Source organism: Dendropsophus ebraccatus, chromosome 2, assembly GCF_027789765.1.
Source record: "Dendropsophus ebraccatus isolate aDenEbr1 chromosome 2, aDenEbr1.pat, whole genome shotgun sequence".
Taxonomy (NCBI): domain Eukaryota; kingdom Metazoa; phylum Chordata; class Amphibia; order Anura; family Hylidae; genus Dendropsophus; species Dendropsophus ebraccatus.
Genome location: NC_091455.1, coordinates 212,193,801 through 212,202,480, shown reverse-complemented (window position 1 = coordinate 212,202,480; position 8,680 = coordinate 212,193,801).

The window sequence follows — 8,680 nt, the reverse complement described above, 5'->3', positions numbered from 1 at the left end:
CACTGCGGTATATATATAGGTATGTATAGATTCCCGCTACTGTCACTTGAGAAGAATTTTCAACCATCATCTTATAGATATCAGCCTGACCCGTCCTCAACATCAGCACCAGCCATGAAGACTTCTGCTGTCCTGCTTGTTCTCGCCGCCTGCTACTTGGTGCTCTCACAAGCTGCTCCAGGTTTGTACATTACTCTTCTTCTATAACAGATGTCAGGCTGCTGCTGGTAAAGCCGAGGATTGTCTCCAGCCCAGTATTCCTGTAGTCCTAGTGTTCCTACTGCAGTGTATTGGTGAAGGATAAACAGGCACAGGTTAAAGGGTAACTTATTCAGATGAAGTGCCAGAGATTTGTAATTTACTTCTAGTAAAAAAATCTCCAGTCTTCCAGTACTTATCAGCTGCTGTATGTCCTGCAGGAAGTGGTGAATTCTCTCCAGTCTGACACAGTGCTCTCTGCTGCCACCTCTGTCCATGTCAGGAACCGTCCAGAGCAGGAGAGGTTTTCTATGGGGATCTGCTGGGAAGACTGAGCTGTAAGTGCTATGTGTGTCAGTCAGTCAGTAATGTGTGGGTCATGTATTGTGTGTGTGTGTTAGTGTCTTTGTCAGTATGTGTGTTTGTCAGTAGTGTGTGTGTCAGTCAGTGTCTTTCAGTGAGTATTCGTGTCAGCAATGTGTTTCAGTAATTTTTTGTTGTCAGTAAGTGTCTGTGTCAGTAATGTGTGTTAGTAATGTGTGTGTCAGTGTGTCAGTAAGGGTCGTATTACAGGGGATAATTATCGTTCGAAAAATCAAATCGTTTGGACTTCGGATAATCGTTTTGTTAAATAGCAGGAAACGATTAAAAGACCAACGAGAAATCGTTGACCGTTTGATAGAATCTGGACCTTTTTTATTGTTGATCATTCACAAATCTTTAGGTGTAATAACACGTTGTTGGTAAGTAAGTAACGATCATCATCCTGTGTAATAGGGTTAACTATCTAAGATTGTTTGTCATAGCGGTTGTTTGAGATCGTTTATCGCTAATCACCGAAAAATCGTCCCATGTAATACCACCCTAAGTGTGTGCCAGTAAGTGTTTATGTCAGTAAGTGTCTGTGTTAGTCAGTGTCTGTGTCAGTAAGGTGTGTTTGTGTATGTTAGTGGGGTCTCAAGTAATTGTACATAGTATGTGGATGATGGGCGCATAGTGGATGGGTTTAGGGCCTGCTGAGGCTCTGTCACCCAAGGGCCCACAAAAACCTGGAGCCGGCCCTGGTACTGGCCCCAAGATTGCACAAATGGTTGGAACTAATCCTTCAAGATTGTCGGAGGAGACCAAACAGTAGTCAGCGGGGTACATAGGCTAATTGCACTTCTCCAACCGCTGTACAATAGTCCTTGTGTCAGATTAAGACTTTGCAGAACACTTGTAAGAAGAATCCCCAGCAATGAGAATAGGTAGTCCGCTTCTTTAGGTAGTACTTACCTCCTTAGTAGGAACATGTAGAAAATAAATCAGCTTGCCGTTTATAGTACACAGGAACCTGACCATAGGGCCAGGTCCTGGAAAAGAATTACCCCAGAAACTGCTAGGTGGTGTATAACTATAGGCTGGTGTACACCTATAGGCTGTTTCCTATTGGTGGAGCAGACTATGTGGTAACTCAACCCCTGATAGGTCAGAATCTGGTAAGTAGGTTCTAGAAGGGCCTAGAGACAGAGAGGTGGTGGGCAATCTTCCTCTCATGCACTGACTAGTGTTACAATACAATAAAACCCTTCAGTGTGCTGCCTCTAAAAGAAATAGTTAGCGCCATCTTATGGCCAAAAAACAGTAAGATAAGGCTAAAAGTCACTACATTTTTCTGTCTCTGTTGCTAGAGACAGAATTCTATTAGTGATGGGCAGTGAACAGCAGTTTAACCCTTTGAGGACCAGGCCCAAAATGACCCAGTGGACCGCGCAAATTTTGATCTTAGTGTTTTCGTTTTTCCCTCCTCCCCTTCTAAGAGCTCTAGCACTTTCAGTTTTTTATCTACAAGGCCATGTAAGGGCTTATTTGTTACAGGAATAGTTGTACTTTGTAATGGCGTCATTCATTTTACCATAACATGTATGATGGAAATCCCAAATATATTATTTATGAAGATATAAATAGGTGAAATCGCAAAAAAGAATGCAATATGGTAACTTTTGGGGGGTTCCTGTGTCTACGTAATGCACTATATGGTAACAGCGACATGATACTATTATTCTATAGGTCAGTCCGAACACAACCATATGCAGGTTACACAGATTCTCTAATGTTATATATTTTTTTTAAATGAAATCCTTTTTTTTGGCAATTAATTATAAATAAAATGGGACTATCGTGACGCTTCTAACGGTTTTATTTTTTCACCTACGGGGCTGTATGGGGTGTCATTTTTTTCCGCCATGATCTCTAGTTTTTATTAATACCATATTTGTGAAGATCGGACGTTTTGATCACTTTTTATAAATTTTTTTTATATATAATGTAACATAAAATCGGTAATCCGCGCACTTTTTTCCCTCTTTTCGTGTACGCCGTTTACCGTTCGCAATGACGCTTGTTATATTTTAATAGATCGGACAATTACGCACGCTACGGTATATTATATGTTTATTTGTTTATTTATTTTTATATGTTTTATTTATATAATGGGAAAGGGGGGTGATTTAGACTTTTATTGGGGGAGGGGTTTTGGGGTTGTGTGTTAGTGTTTTTAATTTTTTTTTTTTACACATTTGAAGTCCCTTTGGGGGACTTTTACATAGATTAGTTTGATTTCTACACTGATGAATGCTATGCCATAGGCATAGCATTGATCAGTGTTATCGGCGATCTGCTCATTGAGCCTGCCTGTGCAGGCTCAGTGTAGCAGATCGCCGATCGGACCGCACGGAGGCAGGTGAGAGACCTCCGGCAGTCCGTTTCAACGATCGGGACCCCCGCAGTCACACTGCGGGGGTCCCGATCGGTAAGTGACAAGGGACTCCCCCTGTCACTCACACTTAAACGCCGCGGTCGCGCCGCGATCGCGGCGTTTAAGGAGTTAATGACACGCGGCAGCGCGATCGCTGCAGCGTGTCATTACCGGTGAGGTCCCGGCTGCTGATTGCAGCCGGCCCCCACCTGCTATGAAGCGCGCTCCGCTCCGGAGCACGCTTCATAGCGGGAGAAACACCCAGGGCGTACAGTTACGCCCTAGGTCGTCTGGGGACAGACTTCCATGGCGTAACTATACGCCCTGGGTCGTCTAAGGGTTAAAAGAAAGGGAGCCCCCTAGTGGCAATATGTTTAGCACACCAACCAGACCCCTGGTATTAGAGGTATTGAATATTTCTTAGATTTTATTACCTTTTTACATTGTTTCACTAATTATAATGTTATCTGGTAATAATGTGTGTGGTATATACAGATGATCTAGTTTTTTTTTCTTTTTTTTCTTTTCATTTTTCATGACAGTTTTATGGTTGGACCAAGAGGATGACGCCTTATTACCCATATGGCTCTAGTTTACCTCCATGCTATAGCGTTAGGTGAATCTTCCTTCTGTGTATTATACCTCTTACTAAATTTATCTACAATCTCCTGTTTATTTCCAGATATTTGTCTATTGCTTAGAAATCCTGGACTGTGTTTGGATTCTATACCAAGATACTACTATGATCAAGATAATAGGAGGTGTATACTATTTTTATATGGCGGCTGCGGAGGAAATGAAAATAACTTTGAGACCCTTATAGAATGTGAGGACAACTGCAAAGAGGTTACTATTATTATTTATTTATATAGTGCCCTTGATTCCAGAGAGATAAGGGGTTAACAAACAGGAACAATACAAGATCAAAACACATTTAATGAAGGTAAATGGCAGACTGGTACATGGGGGAAGAGGACCCTGCCCGCCAGGGCTTACATAGGGAGAGAGGACCCTGCCCGCGAGGGCTTACATAGGGAGAGAGGACCCTGCCCGCCAGGGCTTACATAGGGAGAGAGGACCCTGCCCGCCAGGGCTTACATAGGGAGAGAGGACCCTGCCCGCCAGGGCTTACATAGGGAGAGAGGACTCTGCCTGCCAGGGCTTACATAGGGAGAGAGGACCCTGCCCGCGAGGGCTTACATAGGGAGAGAGGACCCTGCCCATGAGGGCTTACATAGGGAGAGAGAACCCTGCCCATGAGGGCTTACATAGGGAGAGAGGACCCTGCCCACGAGGCCTTACATAGGGAGAGAGGAGCCTGCCCGCGAGGGCTTACATAGGGAGAGAGGACTCTGCCCGTGAGGGCTTACATAGGGAGAGAGGACCCTGCCTACAAGGGCTTACATAGGGAGAGAGGACCCTGCCCACGAAGGCTTACATAGGGAGAGAGGACCCTGCCCGCGAGGGCTTACATAGGGAGAGAGGACCCTGCCCACGAGGGCTTGCATAGGGAGAGAGGACCCTGCCAAAGAGGGCTTACATAGGGAAAGAGGACCCTGCCCGCGAGGACTTACATAGGAATAGAGGACCCTGCCCGCGAGGGGTTACATAGGGAGAGAGGACCCTGCCCGCCAGGTATTACATAGGGAGAGAAGATCCTGCCCGCAAGGACTTACATAGGAATAGAGGACCCTGCCCGCCAGGGCTTACATAGGGAGAGAGGACCCTGCCCACGAGGGCTTACATAGGGAGAGAGGACCCTGCCCACGAGGGCTTACATAGGGAGAGAGGACCCTGCCCACGAGGGCTTACATAGGGAGAGAGGACCCTGCCCACGAGGGCTTACATAGGGAGAGAAGATCCTGCCCGCGACGGATTACAATCTATAAGGTACGGGGAGAGAAACAGGAGGTAATGTGCAGCCAGTCAAGTGTGATGCAGAATTTTTATAGGTTGTAGCCTAGTTTGAAGAGATAGGTTTTCAGGTTACTTTTGAAGGACTTGATGTTGGATGAGAGTCGGATGTGTCAGGGTTGTGAGAGCCGGATGTGTTGGGGTTGTGAGAGCCGGATGTGTCGGGGTTGTGAGAGCCGGATGTGTCGGGGTTGTGAGAGCCGGATGTGTCGGGTTTAGTGAGTTCCAGAGTATGGGGGAGCCCCGGGCAAAGTCTTGGAGGCAGTTGTGTGAGGTACGAACTAGGGGGGAGCGCAGAAGGAGGTCACTGGAGGATGGAAGGTCGCATGAGGGACCGTAGTGGGATATCAGGTCACATCTTGTACTCTCTCTTTTTGGTGTAATTTGGTCTTATTCATACCATTTGGGTTGAGCACTCAATTATTATTGGTTTCTTGTAGTGCCTTGTCCTGTATACTGTTATACAAGGCGGCAGCAGGTGGTCAGGGTCTGAATGTTTAAAAGAAAGGGTAGAGTCAAAGGTGACCCCAAGGCAGCGGACTTGGGGGACAGAGTGCAGCCATTGATTGTGATTGACAGAGTAGACGGCGGGGTGGAGCGAGATGGGGGAAAGACAATTAGTTCTGTTTTATACATGTTCAGCTTTAGAAAACGTGAGAACATGGAAGTAGGAAAACTGTATTGGTTCAGAGAAGATATGGTGGAGAGTGGCAGGAGGGAGTCAGAGAGTGTGGGAATGTTAAGGGGTCTGCAAGGGTGGACAAGGCTCTGGACTTGGGGGGCATTGGAGGAAAAGGGGGAGATTAATGTTAGGAGGTAGTGGTCAGAGATCTAAGATGTCCCTGGTATTGCAGTTACCCCTTCAATGCTGGGATAACCCTGTTATCCTAGTTAACCCTTCACCCCCTCCAGAATGTTGCTAGTCTAGTTAAATGACTAGCTGTATTGTAGATATAACCCCTATTCTCCCCAAAATGTTCCTACTCTGCAGCAAATAAAAACATAAATAAACCTCCCGCTCACCTGTCCTCCACTAGAACACTGGACTGGTTTTAATCCTTCTATTGCAGTCAGTGCCGGCCTTTGCCTTTAGGTGGCGCTGAGGGAAATTACATTATCACATACGGCTGCAAGGGACACACAACACTCTGGGGTACAGGAGCGGGGAGTCCCTGGTTCTGTACGTACATTACATAGTATATATAGTATATACAGGAGCTGGGATTTACCTCCAGACTCCCTGCTCCCGTACAGTAGAGAATGGTGATCCGTATATTATATACATCATCACTCAGTTTACATTCTTAGGTAAGGAACATTTTGTACCTCTAAGAATTTTTCCACCCCCCATTATCCTATGTCACTAGATATGTGGTGTCCCACCTAAGGTGTTTTTGTTTGTTTCCTCTTTCAGGTTTAAAAGTGGTATCCAAATAGTCTGAAGTTTTGCCACTAGCTGTCAGTATTTTATATATCTATGTATTGCACAGCTGAAGTCAGTATTGGGTTAATGTTATTGATATACCATGTGTTTAATGGTAACCAATAGGAGGTGCTCTCTCTCTTTCAGCCTATCCCTGCTCTCTACACTCAATCCCTGTAGGTGGAGTTAGTTAGCTCCGTGTGGGATGAAGTAAGCAACGCAGTCTAGTCTAGACGCTCAAGTGTATAGAAGCAGCCAGAGACAACCAGTTCTTTCTCAACTACCCCTACGTTCAATATGCAGTGCTAAGAACTTTACAGGGAGAGGAATCAAGGAACACCCTAACCCACGCCGAGGACATGTCCAACACAGAGCAGGGCAGTATCCGGAGTACAAGAGAAACTAGCCTGGATAGGACAAAGTTACCATAAAGAAGGTCTATGTATTCTATCTCGCAGTGCAGGTAACTGGGACACCCCCGGACACTTAGCTACGCCCAGATAACCACGGCCGGGGCTTGTAGTACCCTGACAGGACGGGTAGCTCGACACTGTAGGCCAGAAGGTGGTCAGACCAAAGTCTAAACTACAAGTAAACTTCCTACTATTAAGTATCTCTTAAAGTTCCAGCAGAGTACTCAGCTACATTGGGTTGGGGCTTCTCCGACAAACTCCTATCCTCTACTCTTCAAGCACCGCTACAACTACCTCGCTTCTACTTTACCTTCAAGCACCTCCTGAAGCACAACAAGGTCAAGCACTAAAGTCTGTATCAAAGATTTATATATTCTGCAAAAGTGTATTGTTGAAGAACTCGACAGTAAAGCTGTTCTATTTTCATTTGGCTGGGACTCTGTCATATTCTGTACGCACCACCACCCATACACACTAGCCACACACCTTGGGTTATTTTTACCCTTTTTGTGGGTGACAGTACTGATAGCCCAGGTGGGTCAGTTGCCACTCAGTACTACCGTGAGCCCAAGGGACCCATTACAACCCAGCAGATCACCCAAGTATTCTCTCTACTCTCAAGTATTCTACTTATTCTCCTTCTAAAGTTCCGGCAGAGAACACTTCTACCCTGGGTTGGGACTCTCTCAACATCCTCCTCTAAACTTCTCAGAACTCCTACTACCTCTCTGCACGCAACTCAGTCGGCACGACTATATCTCTCTCACACAACTTCCCAGCACAGTTGGAGTTACTAACAATATTATCAAGTCAAGATCCCAATACATATCACTGTATTGAGCCTTTCTACACTAAAGAAGTTTATTTATTTTAACTGGACTGGTTATTCGCTAAGCACCTACACAGCCATTGCTTTCTCCTTGGGTCATCTCCCATTTCTGGGTGGCGATACCAATCGTCCTGGTGGGTCACAACTCCACTCCGGACCACCGTGATAAGCGCTCAAGGGACCCCCTCACATCCTGACAGGTCATCAACCACAGGGGAAAGGATATAGCCGGTGTGCCAGCACACCTGTGTGTCCAACTGGCACTGGCGTCACAACAAACTGGCTAAGCTATAGAAGTGGCGTCACACGTTACCACCTAGCAAGTGACCGGTCGAGCAAACACCACAGTAATAATGCCCCCATGGAGTAATGATGCCCCAATAGTGCCCCAGGGTGTAATAATGTCCCCCATAGTGCCCCCAGAGAGTAATGATTCCCCCTTTAGTGCCCACAGGGAGTAATGATGACCCCAAAGTGCCCCCATGGAGTAATGATGCCCTCATAGTGCCCCCAGGGAGTAATGATGCCTCCCATAGTGCCCCAAGGGAGTAATGATGCCCCCCATAGTGCCCCCAGGGAGTAATGATGCCTCCCATAGTGCCCCAAGGGAGTAATGATGCCCCCCATAGTGGCCCCAGGGAGTAATGATGCCCCAATAGTGCCCCCAGGGAGTAATGATGCCCCAATAGTGCCCCCAGGGAGTAATGATTCCCCCTATAGTGCCCACAGGGAGTAATGATGACCCCAAAGTGCCCCCATGGAGTAATGATGCCCCCATAGTGCCCCCAGGGAGTAATGATGCCTCCCATAGTGCCCCCAGGGAGTAATGATGCCCCCATAGTGTCCCCAGGGAGTAATGATGCCCCCCATAGTGCCCCCAGGGAGTAACAATGACCCGGTCAGTAATAATATGTTCTCATTGGTTATATTAGTTATTAACAATGATCCCCCCTGGAGGCAGAGGAGGATGCAGATACAGCTGAATGAGGTCAGAGGTCTAGGGCACTGTGCTAGAATCTGGCGCTCATGACCCCATAAATGTAGCACAAAAGCAGCTGTGAGACACTGAAGGGGTTAATCCTGGATGGTTTCACCTGGGCTCAGCTATTACATCTACTAGGACTGAGGACGTTCATGTCTCACTATCTGAGACACGGGAAACCAGG